Here is a 20,236-nt window from a genome sequence, read left to right as displayed (position 1 = left end):
GGAGAATAGTACTTTCTAGAAGAGAAGTTAGATCTGATGGTGACAGCCAGTGGGGTTAGGGCAGGGTGGCCCTCTGGGCAAAGTTGGGAGTTAGAGCCACAGGCCAGGGGTCCCCCACTGGCTCCCACTATATGATCCAAGGCATGTGCCCCTCCCAGGGCAGTGCCCTATCTGTTGTTGTTGTTTAGTCGCTCAGTCGTGCCCGACTCTTTTGTGACCCCATGAACGGTAGTCCGCCAGGCTCCTCTGTCCATGGGATTTCCCAGGCAAGAATACTGGAGTGGGTTGTCATGCCCTTCTCCAGGGCATCTCCCTTACCCAGGGATCAAACCCATGCATCTTCTGCATTGGCAGGCAGATTCTTTACCCACTCAGCCACCAGAGAAGCCCCAGTGCCCATCTACAAGAGGCAAATGCCACCAAAGGGTTAAGAAGGTGTTCTTGCTTCTGGAAGGGACATTACAGCTACACATCTGCCCTAATACCCTCCGGAAGGGGCAGGTGGTTTGGTCTTCCCACCTATGCCTGTTCAGACTTGAATGTCAGAGCAGCTTGCTATGGCTGTCACACTCACCGCTTCCAGGTCTGCAGTGGAGGAAATAGCCCCCAGCTCAGCGATCCCCACACAGGGAGGCTGTGGCTGGGTGGACAGTCTCTGCTTTGTCTTGTGCTGTGTGTGAGGACAAATCCAGCCTGGACTGTCTTCCATGTATTTGGCTCTGAGACACTCCGTTGTCCATGTCCTTCTCCATGTCCAGCAGCCCACATGGCCTGGAGGCCCTTCACATATCTGTCCATTGGCCTCAGAGTAAAGTGAACTTGAGGGATTTTTCCCCAGGTGGAATGGAGGCAAAAAGTAATCAGTGGCTCATTGCCATTAAAACTTCAGATATGGTCCTGGAAGTTTTAGAGACATCCCCAGTCTGTTTGAGGATAGTTACTTACCTATCTTTAGACAAGAAATGTGTCTAGCAGTGATTTCAAGGCAAGCCTACGGAAGGAGAGAAACTCTGACAATGTGAATGGTAGGAAGACTCATTCTCCCTTACTCCCTAGCTTCTCAAGTTCACAGGTTGCTATTAAAATTCCACCAGTGGCTTCCCTGGTGGTTCAGGTGTTAAGAATCTGCCTGCCAAAGCAGAGGACGCGAGTTTGATCCCTGGTCCAGGAAGATCCCACATGCCACAGAGCAACTAAGTCCATGCACCACAATTCTGAAGCCCAGGTGCATAGAGCCAGTGCTCTGCAACAAGAGAAGCCACCGCAATAAGAAGCCCATGCACCACAGCTAGAGACTAGTCCCTACTCACCACAACTAGAGAAAGCTCAGGGGCAGCGATGAAGACCCAGTGCAGCCATAAATAAATAAAAAATCAAATCCCATGAAATCCTTCCACTGACATCCATTTAACTTTGTAATTTGGTTCAGGTTTAGGGTGTATCCTTCCAGGCCTGTCACTGGGCAAGATAGGGAGGGGGATATAACAAAAGAGTGAGATGTGGTCCCGGGCTCCCCAGTCCAGAGAGGACCCAGCCCAGGAAAAACTCACTTCATGGGCTGAAACTGACCCAGGACAGCTCAGACAACAAGTTCTGAACCATACTATGTGAAACAGTCTTTAAGGACACTCATCCTAAATTACCATGAATCCCAAAGAACCCACATTCAGGACCAAATCCTAAAATGCACCCCTTGCATGTGAGTGCCAGCCTGGAAAAAGAACATGCTGTGGGGGTGATCCTCTGCCTTGGAAAGAAGGAACTACAGGACGACACTCAGAACCATGCCTGGGCACTCTAGGTTATCAGTGTCCACCTACAGGCAACAGCAGCTGGGCCTTTAAAAATAGTATCCGGCACTGTTTATACGTGTTCTACCCTGAGGATAGCACAGAGATGATTCAGTGGACATGAACTTGGGCAAACTCTGGGAGATAGAGAAGGACAGGGAAGCCTGGTGTGCTGCAATCCATGGGGGTCGCAAAGCAGACATGATGTAGACTCTGAATAGCAACACCACCAACTTACTTCAACAGCACGCAAGCTGCTTGTGGCCACCAGATCCAACCGCAGCCTCAGATACACCCAACAAGCCCACCTCTCATTTGTTGCGTTTATTCTCTTAGGAGGCATCGTATTTCTTTCTCTTTTTCTTATATTAATTTCTATTGGAGTATAGTTGCTCTCCAATGTTGTGTTAGTTTCTACTGTACAGCAAAATGAATCAGCTACACGTGTACATACATCCCCTCTTTGGGGTTTCCTTCCCATTCAGGTCACCACAGAGCTCTGAGTAGAGTGCCCTGTGCTATACAGTAGGTTCCCATTGTTATCTATTTTAGACATCAGTTCAGTTCAGCTGCTCAGTCGTTCGACTCTGTGACCCCATGAACTGCAGCATGCCAGGCTTCCCTACTGTTTTAGACATAGTAGTGTATACATGCGGAGAAGGCAATGGCACCCCACTCCAGTACTCTTGCCTAGAAAATCCCATGGACGGAGGAGCTTGGTAAGCTGCAGTCCATGGGATGGCTAAGAGTTGGACACGACTGAGCTACTTCCTTTTCACTTTTCACTTTCATGCATTGGAGAAGGAAATGGCAACCCACTCCAGTGTTCTTGCCTGGAGAATCCCAGGGACGGGGAAGCCTGGTGGGCTGCCGTCTATGGGGTCGCACAGAGTCGGACACGACTGAAGCGACTTAGCAGCAGCAGCAGTATATATATGTTAATCTTTTCTCTTTGGACGTCCAGTTCATGCCTTCACTGATGTCTCTTCCAATTCTGTGTCAGAATTAGTTAATGATTTTAACTAGCTCATTAACAGAACTGGTTAACGATTTATTTTCTGTTTCATATTTAGGTTTTTATTATCGTTCTTTAGGGTAGAACAGATGATACTTCTTTGAGCCCCATCTTGGTACCTCCACAAAGCCAACAGTACAGTCACGAGGGAATAATGGTAAAGACCATTCTCAGTATCTAATGATTGTCCATGCTCTGTCATTTGACTCATACAAGGAGCTCTAGTAAACATTTACTAGCTGCTTTGGAAAGCAAGTGGGTTAATACCTAATGACAACACTGTTACCACTGAGTCCAGGCTCCTACTGCTCATCATAAGATAGGACAATAAATCAAGATATGAGTTGTTAGGGCAAGGAATAGTTAGTGACTTTATTCAGAAAGCCAGCAGTTGGAGAAGATGGACTAGTGTCCCAAAAAACACTCTTCTCTGTTAGAATTCAGACTTCTTTTATACTAAAAGGCTAAGAAGTAAAGACCTTGCTCCAGCCAGACTTTGGTAGAAATGTGTTAATTTCTGCCTTCCTATAGCTATTCACAGATGGGCCTGGTCAGGATGTTTCCTGTGAGCTAAACAAAAGTATTTTAGCTTAATGCTCATTACCTGGGAGGAAGGGTTACTGCAGTCTTTGTGTATGACTTAAGTTTATAGGCAACATTCTTTTAGTGATTATCTTATAATAGGATACAAAGTTTCTTCCCTTCTAGAGCAGAACTTGCACCTTAGCCTGAGCTGGTTGGATTTTTGTATGCTACTGTTCAAACCTTTGCTCATCAGCAGAATTACAATCCAAACAGTCATTATTCCAGATAGTGATTTGTAGAGTCAATGATAATTCCCATCATGTGTGATAAACATCATGTTTGTGAATAATAATTACATGTAAAGCACAAACATATCCAAGACATACGGCAAAACTGAAATCCACATGCTACCTCCTTCTCAGGGAAGAATGATAAGCAAACCATGTGTTTTGTTTTTATTTACACATCTGGTTCCAAAGCTAATGGTTAGTGTATTTGCCTTGTTAGAAGACCTAGAATTATGAGCTGTTTATATGATGCATATGAAGTTGATAAGTTAGTGCCTAAAAAAGATACTTATTTCTATGTAGATGCCGCCATTTTGGACAGAATGGAACAAATGATTCTTCACTTGGATGGAAGTAAACACACAGGTAAGAGGAATTAACTTGCTAATTTTTTCTCCTTTCCTAGTATATATATTAGTCTTTGTGTCCTGTATACTAAAGTACACATGCATTCATACTCAGTTGCTCAGTCATGTCTGATTCTTTGCAACTCCATGGACTGTAACCCAGCAGGCTCCTCTGTCCATGGAATTTTCCAGGCAAGAATACTGGAGTGGGTATACTGAAGTATACTTCCTTCCTAGATGCACTGAAGGAAGGGCAGTCTCAGTCAGTACACGTCTGATATAGAGATTTTAAAACTAATTTTCAAATACAAAAGCAAGAGTTTCGTATCGCCAATATAAAATTAGGCCTTGCCAAGTCTGGTTCATTATAGTTTTGCCTTTCACCACTAACCTAAAATAATTTTTATTAAAAAAATATTTTTATACTCATTTGGCTGCACCACACTGCATGTGGGATCTTAGCTTCCTGACTAGGATGGAACTTGCATTGTTTGCATTGGAAGCACGGAATCTTAAACCACCGGACTGCCAGGGAGGTTCCTTTAAAATGAATTTTTAATCCAGATATCCAAGAACCAGCAAAGAGAAGCAATCATGCTTTCTGCTTACAATGAATTACTGTGAATTATATCTAAAAAGATATATTTTAAATTGTTTAGTGTCCGACTCTTTGCGACCCCATGGACTGTAGCCGGTCAGGCTCCTCTGTCCATGGGATTCTCCAGGCAGGAGTACTGGAGTAGATAGCCATTTTCTTCTCCAGGGGATTTTCCCGACCCAGGGATCGAACCCACATCCTCTGTGTTGACAGGCATCCCCTGGGAAGCCAGTGGATCCCTTTAGGGAGCTATTATTCAGCCTACCACAATCCTGATCTAACCTTACCTACACTGTGATTTATAGGCACCTTCTTAAAGAGATGGAGCAAAGATAAACCTCGGATGGTGGAGCCGTAATTACAGTCTGAGTATCCTGGTTTGGTACTGAAGACGGGGCTGGATCGGCAGTGGAAAGTTCGGATGACATTCCGACACCTGGAGTAGGATGGCCCAGAGAGCAGCCACTGTGGGACTGCGTGTATTCCTACCCCGATGCCCTGAAGGAAAGGCAGCCTCCAAATTGCTTCAGCTCCTCATCTCCTAACCTGGAGGTGCTTCACTCCCTTCCCTCCTCCACACTCAAGCACTCTTTCTTGTTCCTAAGAGAAAGGCTTAGAAGTGACTCATTTTGTAGCCTTTCTGCTCTCAGGGTACCTTGAGGTCCCCTGGAAATGAAAGGATTGGAAGCAACCAGCTTACTTTTCCTCGAATGCCCAAACACTAAGGGGAAATCCACACTGGGGAGACACTCTCTCCGGCTTTGTCAGATACAAAAGGACAGAGCAGTAAATGCAACCCTTCTCCCCTCGCTGGGCCCCTACTGGGCTCATTCTTGAGTGTTTGTCCTATTCTTAGCAACAAAGCCAGTTTCTCCAAGGGTCAAATCTTGTGGTTTTATTTTCTGGCTTTGCTCCACTCTTTTCTGGGATGGCCCTAATCCCTGGGCCTCAGCATCCCCACCTTGTAATTAACTGGGTTACACTCAGGTGATCATAGATGGGGAAGATTGTGTACTTGCAGCCTTCCAGTGCGACTCCCTCATTGTGCAGATAAGGAGATTGAGGCTCAGAGAAGGGAAGTGGCTTGGCAGGGGTCACCCAGGGGTTGTGTGTTAAGTTTCTGTGTGTCTTTTCTCATTTTCTTCTTTTAAAAAAATATTTATTTATTGGTTTCACTGGGTCTTAGTTGGGGCACGTGGGATCTAGTTGCCAGACCCCTGGACTGGGAGCGTGAAGTCCTAGCCACTGGACCACAGGGAAGTCCAGTTTCTGTGTGTCTTTGTCCTGTCTCCTCAGTAACTCCATGGCAGGGGCTATGTTTTGCCTGCTTTTTTAGTCCCTTCAGGGACCCAGGTCCAGAGTAGGGTTTGTAGACACTGGCTGATTTGGGAGGACTGATGGATGGAACACCAGACTGGTTGGAGAAAAGTTGTCAAGAGTGAGCCAGACTGTGAAGCTGGCCCATGGAGGCAAGTGTGGTGGGGGCTTTGGGGAGCCGCTCACCAGCTAGGTGATGGTGGACAAGTTTCTTGATTTTTCTAAACCTCTGTTTTTTCAACTATGAAATGCAGATGATAATTCTTACTCCACGTGGTTGGAAGAGTTAATAAGATTTAATAAGCCTGATACACTTGATTGTTGTTGTTTAGTCACACTCAGTTGTTGTGGTTTATTGCTAAGCCAGGGGCTTCCCAGGTGATGCTGGTGGTAAAGAACCTGCCTGCCGATGCAAGAGATGTAAGAGATGCAGGTTTGATCCCTGGGTCAGGAAGATCCCCTGGAGAAGGAAATGGCAACCCACTCCAGTATTCTAGCCTGGAGAATCCCATGGACAGAGAAACCTGGCAGGCTACAGTCCATGGGGTCACAAAGTAACTGAAGAGACTTAGCACAAATGCGTCGCTAAGCTATATTGACTCTCTGTGACCCAGTGGACTGTAGTCTGCCAGGATCCTCTATCCGTGGGATTCTCCAGGCAAGAATACTGGAGTGGGTTGCCATTTCCACCTTCAGGGGATCTTCCTGACCCAAGGATTGAACCTGTGTCTCCTGCAACGGCAGGCAGATTCTTTATCGTGGAGCCACCAGGGAAGTGGAGAAATGGAATAATACCTGCCAAATCAGTACATGAAGTATGTCACAGTCATCAGCAGTTGCAGCCACCACGGATGGTGAGCTGGTGAGCCCAGAGGGGACTCAGAAAGGAAAGAATACCTGCCATCTAGCAATCATCAGACTGCAGCCACAGCGAGCCCCAAGGAAACTCGGGATTCTGGCCCCAGATAACTAAGGTACATTTCAAAAGAATGATTTCAATGAACCCAGACTCTTGCATCTTCCCATACATAGAAAAGCACTCAATTCCTTAACGCGGGTTATCTGGTTTTCTTTAACTAGCAATAATCTTTTGATGTTCAGATTACCTGCCCTTTGTTGTGAAACTTCTATATAACTTGGCTCCCCCTCGCCTTCCCCGCTCCAACTCATTTCCTTGAGCAGTTCTCTCAGGGTTACTTGAGATGCTGTCTCCTGGGCTTAAGTCATAAAAATTCCTACTGAATAAACATAACTCTCAACTTTTAGGTTGTGAGTGTTTTTAAGTTTAAAGTTGTTCACTGGAGCTTTATGAACTTTTATTATGAAGCTTCAGTTTCATCATGTAAGTGCCATTGTGGGGGCTGTAATAGGAAAGAAACTACGATACACACACACACATATACACACACACAGGCTACTGAAATTGCTGCCTCTGATCTCAGGAAGTTGGAGGAGGAAGGATGACTGGAGAAGGACATAAGAAAAGAAAGCCACCGCCAGTGAAAATAGTGGGGTAGCCCTTGCAGGAGGAGAGACAGTATAGCTGAGAGCACCGGCTGGGTGTTCAGTCTGCAAGGAGATGTTGGTTAAGCGCATGGACTGGGAGTAGTATTAACAACCAAATGGAGAGAGGATTTGTTGTTGTTGTTTAGACGCTAAGTTGTGTTCGACTCTTTGTGACCCCATGGACTGTAGCCCGCCAGGCGCCTCTGTGCATGGGACTTCCCAGGCAAGAATACTGGAGTGGGTTGCCTTTTCCTTCTCCAGGGGATCTTCCTGACAGAGATCGAAATCGCGTCTCCTGCTTGGCAGGCAGATTCTTTGCTACTGAGCCACCAGGGAAGCCCAAAATGAGGGTAACTGTCCACATCTCTCAAGGTGGGTACAGACCTCGCTGTGGATTCACTAAAATGTTCTACGTGATGTGACTGTTGTGTCGAAGGAACTCGGTAAGATACACCGTCCATTAGCATCAGCGTGGTTCCGGAAAGCGCCCTAGAGGAAAGAGGAAGAGCAGGAGAGGGTGACAGTGATGGAAGGGGGATTTTTCTGGTTGGAGCAGGCTGGGGAATGAGTGATGGAAGGCCCCCCCGCCCCCTGCCGCCGCCCCATCTCTGAGGATTTCAGGCAGTCGCTGGAGAGACCCACATCCTGGGCTGGACCTTCATGGCCCAGGCTGTGTGTGGCTGGAAGAGAGTGTGTACCATCTGGCAGTGAGAGGCTGGGGCCAGGGAGCCCCTGCTCTGGGGATGGGGCCTCGGGCTCTTGGAATAAGGACAGCCGATTATTACTTTTGTCTCCACCCAACTCTGGGAGCCACCCAGAAAGAGATATGCTCAGTTGTCAGTCTCCCTCCCCTAGAGCAGATACTTTTTGTTTTAAAATAGTTGGTTTTTTTAATTTTTAAAATATTTGCACACATAATACATGCTTTTATTTGGAAAGCATATCAAAGTCAAGATAACATTTACAGTTATAGTCTCACCACACAAAATGATCATCTCCTTCCTATATTCTAGATTTTTAGTGCTTTATTTTTTTGCTTTGTAAAAAATTATCTAGTTGTAATAACAATATAATTTTATTCTACTTTCTCACTGAATATTACTTCATAATCTTTTGTGATGGTAGACTTTATATACACAATTTAAAAGTCTGCCTTTGACCACATGTATTTAACTTATCCATTGAAAGTTGTTTAATTTGGGGCCATTATGAAATTAGCAGTTAGTTTGGGATTAACACAGACAGTACTATATATAAAATAGATATTCAACAAAGACCTACTCTATAGCAAGAGAACTATACTCAATATTTTGTAATAACCTATAAGGGAAAATAATCTGAAAAAATATATATATATATCTGAATCACTTTACTGGACATCTGAAAGTTAATACCACATGGTAAATCAACTATACTCCAATTTTTTAAAAGTGCTGTGGGAAAAAAAGTCTGCCTTTGATTTCTGATAGATGATGAATTCTCATCTAATGTAGCTAATCATTCCTACATTATTAGGCTGTTTCCAATTTTACACTATTATGAAAAAAATCATATTAACATGTTTGAATACAGTATATTCTGTAATTTAAATTATTTCCTTAGACTGAATCCCCAAAATGGAATTAGTATAGTTAAAATGCATAAATGGTTATGAATTTTTATACATAATTAGGCCTATCAAAATGTTTTCTGGTTTTATTCTTCCAGAATATATAATGTATACACATATAAAAACGTTAAAACGTAGAGCTAAGTAAAATCAATGGGAAAAATAATAATCTTAACATCCCAAATCACCTCTTTTGACATTTCCATATACTTCCCTCCACATTATTCTGGGATAATTTTGTATACATAAATCATATTTTTCATTTACTTTCACTTATTTCTTTACATCTTTAAAAATGCTTCTAGGGGACTTTCCTGGTGGTTCAGTGTTAAGACTCCATGCTTCCAATGCAGGGGGTGTGGGTTCAATCCCTGGTCAGGGAACTAGGATTCCACATGCCACACAGTGCAGCCCAAAGATTTAAAAATGAAAATAAATAATTAAAATAAAAATCCTTCTAAAACATGATTTTTAGTTACTGCACAGTGGCCCATTTTTCACAATGGCCCACTGTGTCTGTATGGTAGTTTATATCTTATTGGTGGTCATTGGGATTCCGCCCCCCCCCACCCCCAGTGCTTCATTATTGTAAATGACACTAGAGCAGATGCCAAAAGGCCTCTACTTTCATGAGGAAGACCCCATCCCAGTGCGAGTCAGAGAACCATGAACTGGACAGATCTACTGTACCTCAAGGGGTTCACTCCTCCAGCACCCTGTAACTGGATCCAGAATCACCCACATCCGCATTTTACAGGTGAGATACAGTACGCTCAAGAGAATTTCAGTGTCTAGTGCAAGTTCATAGACCTAGTAGGTGTCAGAGATAAGAACGAAGATATAAAAATCTAAAAGCCTTGATGCTGCTTCCACATGTGATACAACTGGATTGTTTTCTTTCTGAAAACATTCTTATTTTTTGTGTTATTTAAAAACTAGGTGTGCATAAGACACATGGGCCACAGTCCATAGCATTGCAAAGAGTCAGACATGACAGGAAATAAGCAACAACAAAGTATGTATACAGCTGATTCATTTTGCTGTACAGCAGAAACTGATACAACATTATAAAGCAACTATACTCCAATAAAAATTAATTAAAAACAAACAAGAAAAGATGATAAGGCAGACTTTATTCAAGGGGAATACTACAATGGGGCTTTATAGTAGGGGAGCAAGATTGGGCTCAACTCCAAATACAACAAGGGCCAGTGGAGATTTACAGCCAAGGAACGGGGTCATCTGATGGAAAATTACTAAGAAGAAACTTAAAGGGTAAGGGGGACTCTGCCTAAACCAACTCGACAGGATTTTTGCCAAAGGCAGGCCAGGGTGGTAAGATACTGAGTGTAGGGGATAAAGAATTTGCTCAGAAATCAAGGAAGTGTGATTTTCACTAAACTGACACAGCAGAATTCTTGCTAAGCCTGGACTAAGCAGAGATGAACACGGAAGTCCAAAAGTCAGGGCCTGGTTGAGAAGAGGGTTCACAGGAACCAGACTAGAATTAGGTCAAGGGGTAAATCTTTGTCAGGGTCCAAAGCAATTATGCTTAGGACTTGCCTGGTGGTCCAGTGGTTAAGACTTTGCTTTTCAATGCAGTGGATGCTGCTTTGATCCCTCGTCCCAAGGCCACATGCCTTGTGGCCAAAAAACCAAAGCATGAAACAGAAACAACATTGTAATAAATTCAATAAAGACTTTAAAAATGGTCCACATTTTTAAAGAATCTTAAAAAAAAAAAAAAAAAGTAATTGTGCTCATGTGGGCCTCCAAATTGGGCCACATTTTTAGAGGGCTAGTGACCAGCTTGAGGGCACAGAGAGAAAGGTGACCTGGATGATAAAAGGTCTGGGATACATGACATGATTTCTTTCAAAAAACATTTAGTTCCTACTATGTGCCAATTGAAGAGTACAGACAATAAGAATTAAATTCCTGTTCCAAAGGGCTTTATATTCTGGTGTGAATATAGAGAAAGACTGAAAATAAGATAGCTTATGAAAAAAATTAGCAAGATAATTACAGTATGACAAACACTGAAATATAGGGGGAATGTGGAGTGTTGCATATAATCTCTAGAGCAATCTATGAGATGGAGGAAAATCAAGAGTCTGAAGGTACTTCCCTGGTAGTTCTTTGGCGACTACTGTGCTCCCAATGCAGTGGGCAAAAGTTTGATCCCTGGTCAGGGATCTAAGGCCCCACATGCCACACAGTGTACCCCCCCCCCAAAAAAAAGGGCGTGGCATATCACAGAAACAGAGAAAACTTAGGAAATGAGGGAAAGACTGATTGTGTTGAGTGCAGCTGGGAGGAAAAGAAAGATGAGAACAGAGAAGCAACTGCAGAATTCGGCAAGATGGACGTCGTTTGTGACCAGAACACAAGAACAGCTTTCACTGGCGTGCTCAAAATGGGAACCCAGTTAGGAGAAGCTTTCAGAGAGAATGAGACATGATAAAGCAAAAATCACTTTCTCCCAAAGTTTGGCCATGAACAGGGAGCAGAGAATGGAATGATATGCATAGAGTCAAGGAAGGATGTACAGTTGACCCTTGAACAACATGGGTTTGACCTGTGTGGATCCAATTACATGGGATACTTTTCAATAGTAAATATTACAGTACTACACAACCCTCAGTTGGCTGAATCCAAGAACGTAGAAACACAGATACGAAGGAAATGTGGATATCAAGCACTGATTGTAAATTATACTTGGATTTTTGAATGCAAAGATGGTCCACACCCACAGCCCCCATGTTGTTCAAGGATCAACTATATTTTAAAAGATGGGAAGACACAATTGTATGCTGATGGAAAAGATCCAATAGAGGAAGGGGAAGCGAGGGAAGATTGATAAACTCAGGCATATAATCTGTGAGATGGTAAGTGGAGATGGGTTCAGAGCATAGGTGGAGGACTTGGCCTTTGATTTGAGCAGAGAGATTTAGAATACTTATAAGGACAGCACTGTAACTGGAAAGAAACCAGAAAATATGAGTTTAGCTCCCAATAGGTCTGTAGATTTGGTGATAGGAAGATGCCAAATGCTTCCCTTTCCCTAGTGAAGTATGAGACTGAAGTTGAGCAGAACAGAACACAGGTGTGAGAAGAGATCAAATGATATGGAATAAATTCCTTGGAATATGAGAATATATGTTGACTGGGGAAAGTTAGCAGGATTGTTGGGCAGAGTGGGGTGCCCATCTGAGGTCTGTGCCTCAGATGTCAGCTCTTACTAAGTAAAAAATCTGTTGGAAGAATGAGAGAGTTCATGTGGTCCTAGAAAAAGAAGGGCTAGAGCACCAGGGACTAGCTTAGCACTGGGGAATCTCAAGAGCAAGAACACATAGATGGCACTTGTAGAAGGCAACCATTGGGATAAATAAGGTCCATTCTCCCCACATTGAAATCCCAAGGGGAGAGCATCTGATTGGCCAAATGGAAGCCAAGAACAATGATTTAATTAAAAGTCTCATCAAGACTGTTCAGTGAGGGACAGCTACTTTGTCAGGAAATCTGTGATGTGATTACACAAAGAAGAGGGAGAGGATGCTGGACAGACAAAAGGCAGGTGACTACTATGTGGTCATGAATTCAAGTGAAACCAGTCAGTAGGACTGTGTGTTTTCTCCAGCAATATTCAGCACCTCTGGGGTGAGCTCAGAGAAAGTGGGTCATTGGGACTGAGCTAAGTAAACACTGTGGAATAGGAGCTCATTACAGTAATTAGACCTTACACAACCGTAGGAGGAGCTGGGGAAGAAATGTCCAAATTCGGAGCTGAAGGATGAGAGAAAAGCCACTAACCAGCTCTGGTGACATGTAGACATTGGCAGGCTTTCTGTAAGCTAGCCACATCCAGCTGCTGTAGTCAGATTACAAAGGGGGCTGAGATAGAAGTCCATACACAATTGTTGGTTCTCTGTGGCTACAGCTTTGGAGTTCACACCAATGTGTCCCGCGTGTCCTGGCATCACTGTTGGACATCAGAGCCAGCAGTTGGGAAAAAGAGACCCAGAGCAAACCTCTGGCACTCTTGTGTCTGCCTCTAACCGACAACTGCCTTCAGGGTGTTACAACTGCTCTTTCATTTTGCCTCCCAATTCTTATACAGCTTTGCTTTTGATCAGCTCTAACCCTGAACTGTTCAAAGGGATTCTGGGAAACATAGTTTCCAGTGTAAATAATGCAAAAACACATATAAAATAAAAGAAATATTATAAAATATTATTAATAATAATGAATACTATTATAATGTAATTATTATATAATTAATATTATATTAATAAAAATCATTTAAACAATATAATTTTATAATGATAAAAATAATATAAAAACCCATATGAAAATACAGCATAGTAAGGATAGTAGAAAACAAGAGAGACAAAAGATTTAGTGTATTTTCAGGGGAGTTACTATCATAATGGACCATAGAATCCAGAATATGAGGACCATGAATTGGCAGTGAGAAGCTCAAAAAATTATTGCATTAGAGGTACTAGAGTATGCTAGCTGTAAGGATAACAGATGATAGTGGGTTATGAATCTGAGTTCTGGGATGTGTTCTGATTACTGATGATTGGGAGGTCTAAGGTGGCTGAGGGGATGGAGACCAGAGAGTTGGAAGAATCATGCATGTGGAAATTGAGGTCACTGAAAATGGCCAGGAGGGGACCAAAGAGAAAGTCTATGAGCGAGGCTGGAGCTGAAGTCCCTATGAGTGTGTGGCGGTGACGAGCAAGCTGTCAGGTACAGCAGTTAGGACTGGTGGAGACTGAGCTTGAAAGAACTGGAAAGTTTCAAGTAGAAAAAAAAGAGAAGAGGTTTCAAAATGGTGACAGAAAGCAAGGAGAGCTCCTGTTCAGTTCATGCCCTGAGGTACTTGAAGATGAGGGGCTGTGGAATGGACTGTCTTCTGAGAGCATTGCGGGGGATGGGGAGTGGGGACCAGGGACAGGAGGGAGAGCCACGTTTCACCCAATGAAAGGAGGTGGAAGAGGCATTCAGGGAAGAGGTGAGAATACAGGGGACCGTGCGGAGCACTCAACATGTGTTCTAAGAGGGCACAATGAAATGTATCCCCAGAGGGGATGGGTGAGTCAGGTTAGTTGTAATTATATTACAACTTTTCAGTTGCAAATGTCAGAGATCCAACTCAAACCAGATTAATTTAATTAATGAAGATTAATTAATTAAGAGAATTTATTTGCTCATATACAGGCAGACCTCAGAGATATTGCCGGTTCAATTTCAGACCACTGCAATAAACTGAATATTGCAATAAAGTAAGTGACATAAACTTTTTTGGTTTCCAGGTATAAAAGTTGTGTTTTTACAATATACAAACTGTGTAGTATACAGTATCTATACACTATACTGGAGAAGGCAATGGCACTCCACTCCAGCACTCTTGCCTGGAAAATCCCATGGACGGAGGAGCCTGGTGGGCTGCAGTCCATGGGGTCGCTAAGAGTCAGACAGGACTGAGCAACTTCACTTTCACTTTTCACTTTCATGCATTGGAGAAGGAAATGGCAACCCACTCCATTGTTCTTGCCTAGAGAATCCCAGGGACAGGGGAGCCTGGTGGGTTGCCGTCTATGGGGTCACATAGAGTCGGACACGACTGAAGTGACTTAGCAGCAGCAGCAGCATACACTATACTGTAGTCTATTAAGTGTGCAATAATATTATTGTCAAAGAAAGCAGAGTACACACTCTTAAAATGTGTGTGTGTGTGCTCAGTTGCTTCAGTCGTGTCCAACTCTTTGCAACCTCATGGACTGTAGACTGCCAGGCTCCTCTGTCCATGGAATTCTCCAGGCAACAATACTGGAGTGGGTTGCCATGGCCTTCTCAAGGGGATCTTCCCGACCCAGGGAATGAATCTGTGTCTCCTGAATCTCCTGAATTGGAGGCAGATTCTTTACCACTGGGAAACCCTAATTTAAAATACTTTATTGCTAGAAAATACTGACCATCTGAGTTGTCATTTTGCTGGTAGAGGCCCTGTTGTTAACAGCTGTTGACCGATCAGGGTGGTGGTTGCTGGGGGACGGGGTGGGGGTAATTGTAACTATTTCTTTAAGAATAAGACCACATGAAGTGTGCCACATTGACTGATTCTTCCTTTCACAAATGATTTTTCTGTAGCATGCAATGCTGTTTGATAGCATTTTCCCACAATTCTTTCAAAGTTGGAGTCAACCATCTCAAACCCGGCTGCTGCTTTATCAACTAAGCTTATGTAATGTTCTCAATCCTTTGTTACATTTCAAAAGTCATGGCATCTTCCCCAGGGGTAGATTCCGTCTCGAGAAACTACTTTCTTCACACATCGATAAGCAACTCATTGTCCATTAAAGTTTTATCATGAGATTGCAGCAATTTAGTCCCATCTTGAGGCTTCATTTCTCATTCTCCTGCTATTTCCACCACCTTGGCAGTTACTTTGCTACTGAAGTCTTGAGCCCCTCAAAGTCATCCATGAGGTTTGGAATCAGCTTATTCCAAACTCCTGTTAATGTTGATATTTTGCCCTTGTCTCATGAATCATAATTTCTTTTCTTTCTTTCTTGTGTGGACCATTTTAAAAGTCTTCATTGAATTTGTTATAATATTGCTTTGCCTTATGTTTTGGTTTTTGGTCACCAAGCATGTGGGATCTCAGCCTCCCAACCAGGGATTGAACCCACATGCCCTGCATTTTTGAAGGTGAAGTCTGAACCATTGGACAGCAAGGGAAGTCCCCCTAATGTTCTGAATGGCATCTAGAATGGGAAATCCTCTCTAGAAGGTTTTCAATTCCCTTTGCCCAGATCCATTAGAGGAATCACTCTAGTCTGAACCACTGGACAGCAAGGGAAGTCCCCATAATGTCCTGAATGGCATCTAGAATGGGAAATCCTCTCTAGAAGGTTTTCAATTGCCTTTGCCCAGATCCATCAGAGGAATCACTCTCTACAGCAGTGATAGCTTTTCAACATCTATTTCTTAAATAATAAGACTTGAAAGTCAAAATGAACCCTTGATTCTTGGGCTACAGAATGAATGCTGTATTAGCAGGATAAAAGCAACACTAATCTCATTGTCCACCTCCATCACAGCTCTTGAGTGACCAAGTGCATTGACAATAAACAGTAACATTTTCCTGAGCGGTAGGTCTCAACAGTGGGCTTAAAGTTTTTGGTAAACCATGTTGTAAACAGATGTGCTGTCATCCTGGCTTTGTTGTTCCATTTATAGAGCACAAGTGGAGTCAATTTAGCACTTTTTTGGAATGGTCAATGAGCACTGGCTTCAACTTAATGTCACCAGCTAATGACTTTTCCAATGAGCCCCTAACAAGAGAGTTAGCTTGTCCTTTGGCACCCCACTCCAGTACTTTTGCCTGGAAAATCCCATGGACGGAGGAGCCTGGTAGGGTGCAGTCCATGGGGTCGCTAGAGTCGGACACGACTGAGCGACTTCACTTTCACTTTTCACTTTCACGCATTGGAGAAGGAAATGGCAACCCACTCTAGTGTTCTTGCCTGGAGAATCCCAGGGACGGGGAAGCATGGTGGGCTGCTGTCTATGGGGTCTCACAGAGTCGGACACGACTGAAGCGACTTAGCAGCAGCAGCAGCTTGTCCTTTGAAGCTTAGGAACCAGGCACTGACTTCTCTTCTCTAGCCTTGAAAATCCCAGATGACTTCTTCTTCCCATATGGGCCTGTTTTGTCTACAAGGATAATCTGTTGTTTAGTGGAGCCACCTTCATTAGTCATCTTAGCTAGATCTTCTGGATAACTCGCTGTAGCTTCTACACCAGTCCTAGCTGCGTCACCTTATACTTTTGTGCTATAAAAACTGCTTCTTTTCTTAAACCTTAAAAGCCAACCTCTGCTACCTTCGAGCTTTTCTTTTGCAGCCTCCTTACCTCTCAACCTTTATAGAACCGAAGAGAACTGGGGCCCTGCTCTGGACTGCTGTTGTTGCTCAGTCACTAAGTCATATCTGACTCTCCATGACCCCATGGACTGCAGCTCTTCAGGCTTCCCTGTCCTTCACCATCTCCCAGAGTTTGCTGCAACTCATGCTGTGGATTCAGTTCAGTTCAGTTCAGTCGCTCAGTCGTGTCCAACTCTTTGCGACCCCATGAATCCCAGCACGCCAGGCATTCCTGTCCATCACCAACTCCCAGAGTTCACCCAGACTCACGTCCATCGAGTCAGTGATGCCATCCAGCCATCTCACCCTCTGTCGTCCCCTTCTCCTCCTGCCCCCAATCCTTCCCAGCATTGGAGTCTTTTCCAATGAGTCAACTCTTCGCATGAGGTGGCCAAAGTACTGGAGTTTCAGCTTTAGCATCATTCCTTCCAAAGAAATTCCAGGGCTGATGTCCTTCAGAATGGACTGGTTGGATCTCCTTGCAGTCCAAGGGACTCTCAAGAGTCTTCTCCAACACCACAGTTCAAAAGCATCAATTCTTTGGCGCTCAGCCTTCTTCACAGTCCAACTCTCCCATCCATACATGACCACAGGAAAAACCATAGCCTTGACCAGACGGACCTTTGTTGGCAAAGTCATGTCTCTGCTTTTGAATATGCTATCTATGTTGGTCATAACTTTTCTTCCAAGGAGCAAGCGTCTTTTAATTTGATGGCTGCAGTCACCATCTGCAGTGATTTGGGAGCCCAAAAAATAAAGTCTGACACTGTTTCCACTGTTTCCCCATCTATTTCCCATGAAGTAATGGGATGCCATGATCTTCATTTTCTGAATGTTGAGCTTTAAGCCAACTTTTTCACTCTCCACTTTCACTTTCATCAAGAGGCTTTTTAGTTCCTCTTCACTTTCTGCCATAAGGGTGGTGTCATCTGCATATCTGAGGTTATTGATATTTCTCCTGGCAATCTTGATTCCAGCTTGTGCTTCTTCCAGCCCAGTGTTTCTCATGATGTACTCTGCATATAAGTTAAATAAGCAGGGTGACAATATACAGCCTTGACGCACTCCTTTTCCTATTTGGAACAGGTCTGTTGTTCCATGTCCAGTTCTAACTGTTGCTTCCTGACCCGCATACAGATTTCTCAAGAGGTAGGTCAGGTGGTCTGGTATTCCCATCTCTTTCAGAATTTTCCACAGTTCATTGTGATCCACACAGTCAAAGGCTTTGGCATAGTCAGTAAAGCAGAAATAGATGTTTTTCTGGAACTCTCTTGCTTTTTCCATGATCCAGTGGATGCTGGCAATTTGATCTCTGGTTCCTCTGCCTTTTCTAAAACCAGCTTGAACATCAGGAAGTTCACGGTTCACATATTGCTGAAGCCTGGCTTGGAGAATTTTGAGCATTACTTTACTAGCATGTGAGATGAGTGCAATTGTGCAGTAGTTTGAGCATTCTTTGGCATTGCCTTTCTTTGGGATTGGAATGAAAACTGACCTTTTCCAGTCCTGTGGCCACATCTGAGTTTTCCAAATTTGCTGGCATTAGACCCTGGTTAAGGGAATGTTGTGGCTAGTTTGATCATCTCCAGACTACTGAAACTCTCTCCATATCAGCAGTAAGACTATTTTGCTCTCTCATCATTCATATATTCAGTGGAATAACAGTTTTAATTTCCTTCAAGAACCTTTCCTTTGCATTCACAGCTTGCTTAAGTGTTTGGCCAAGAGGTCTGGTTTTCATCCTATCTTGGCTTTCACTATATCTTCCTCACTAAGCTTAATCATTTCTAGCTCTTAATTTAAAGAAACATGCAATTCTTTTCCCTTGAATGCTTAAAGGCCATTGTAGGGTTACTGACTGGCCTAATTTCAATATAGTTATGTCTCAGGGAATAGGGAGACTTGAAGAGGGTGGGGTGAGCAAGAGAGGGGGAGAGACAGATGAGGGGGTGGATAGAGAAGAAGGAAAAAAAAGAAAAGGAGAGAAAGAGATATGAGTGAATAGCCAGGCAGTGAAGCAATTATACCATACTCAACCTTTATTCCTGTTAGCTTGGCAGTAAAGAATCCACTTGCAATGCAGGAGACGTGGTTCAATCCCTGGATCGGGATGATCCCCTAGAGAAGGAAATGGCAACTCACTCCAGTATTCTTGCCTGGGGAATCCCATAGACAGAGGAGGCTGGTGGTCCATGGGGTCGAAAAGAGTCGGACACAACCGAGCAACGGAACACACACACACAACCTTTATTGATTAAGTTCTCGGTCTTCTGTGAGTCTGGTGCATCCCTTCAGTCTCTCAGCTTCTCTATCCTTTATGTTAGCTGTATTCTCAAGCAGCCTCTCCCCAACCAGTGAGCAGATGGCTGCCCAACATCTCCAGGTGGATGTGGTCCTCACCACCTGCTTCTTCCCTTCCACACCAGTGAAATCCCAACCTGAGCCATACATGATGGTTAACATGGGGACGTCTCTAAGTGGCCATGGTCCTGGGTCCACTGCCCACCCCTGGTAGACAGAACCCACCAGAACCTCATGTTGGTGAGTAATGGAATGGTTCTTCAGAGGAAGACTGCGATGCTGTCATCAAGAGGAGAAGGACAGGGTACTGGATGGCAAAACATGGACTGTTCACATGTTGTTTAGTTGCTCAGTCGTGTCTGACTCTGTGACCCCACAGACTGTATTCCACCAGGCTCCTCTGTCCATGGGATTACCCAGGCCACAATACTGGAGTGGGTTGCCATTTCCTCCTCCAGGGGATCTTTCTGACCCAGTGATGGAACCCGTGTCTCCTGCACTGGCAGGCAAATTTTACCACTGAGCCACCAGGGAACTCCCCAGGCTGTCTACATGGGTACCTACATAGCAGCATGCAGCTAGGGTCAGGTTGATGCTGAATCACTGCAGAGGCTGGGATTTGGACTTCTTGTGACCCCTGAGGAAAACAAGGATATGAGGCATGATGGGGTTGGCACTGATAACTTCTTAGGGGAAGTGGGCAATCTTCATGTTAGCCTGGAGCACTAGAATGGGAACTTGGGCATGGCGCCACCTAGTGCTGTGTCAAGGCATAGCAGGGGAGACCAAGGCACAAAATGGCCTCCCTGCAGTGGCCGGCCCCTTCAACTTCAGGGAGTTTGTGGTCTAGGAGATGTAGAGGGTCATTTGCAAATGTCTGAAAGCAGTGGGGAGAAAAAGTTAAGGGCCATGGGATTGACAGCGGCTCTTGGCAAGTTGCAGAACTTACCTCTGAAAGAGGAGGCAAGGTAATCTATGTGGCTCCAGAGGAAAATCAGCAGCTG

The 20,236-nt window shown here is 44.1% G+C and overlaps 1 long non-coding RNA gene across 14 annotated transcripts in view; it reads left to right on the top strand.

Moving 5' to 3' along the window:
- Positions 1-20,236, top strand: part of LOC107132707 (uncharacterized) — an 81,557-nt gene that overhangs the window by 40,373 nt on the left and 20,948 nt on the right. For 10 of the 14 annotated variants that reach the window (XR_009495610.1, XR_009495606.1, XR_009495618.1 and 7 more), the window contains 5 exons: positions 2,864-2,962; positions 3,921-3,983; positions 4,868-6,853; positions 7,647-9,751; positions 14,221-14,285. This is a non-coding gene — a long non-coding RNA (uncharacterized lncRNA). The remainder of the gene's footprint in view (positions 1-2,863; positions 2,963-3,920; positions 3,984-4,867; positions 6,854-7,646; positions 9,752-14,220; positions 14,286-20,236) is intronic. The other 4 variants (XR_009495614.1, XR_009495613.1, XR_009495615.1 and 1 more) reach the window with 4 other exon arrangements.

Source organism: Bos taurus, chromosome 8, assembly GCF_002263795.3.
Source record: "Bos taurus isolate L1 Dominette 01449 registration number 42190680 breed Hereford chromosome 8, ARS-UCD2.0, whole genome shotgun sequence".
Lineage (NCBI taxonomy): Eukaryota > Metazoa > Chordata > Mammalia > Artiodactyla > Bovidae > Bos > Bos taurus.
This window is presented reverse-complemented; position numbering and strand designations above follow the sequence as displayed.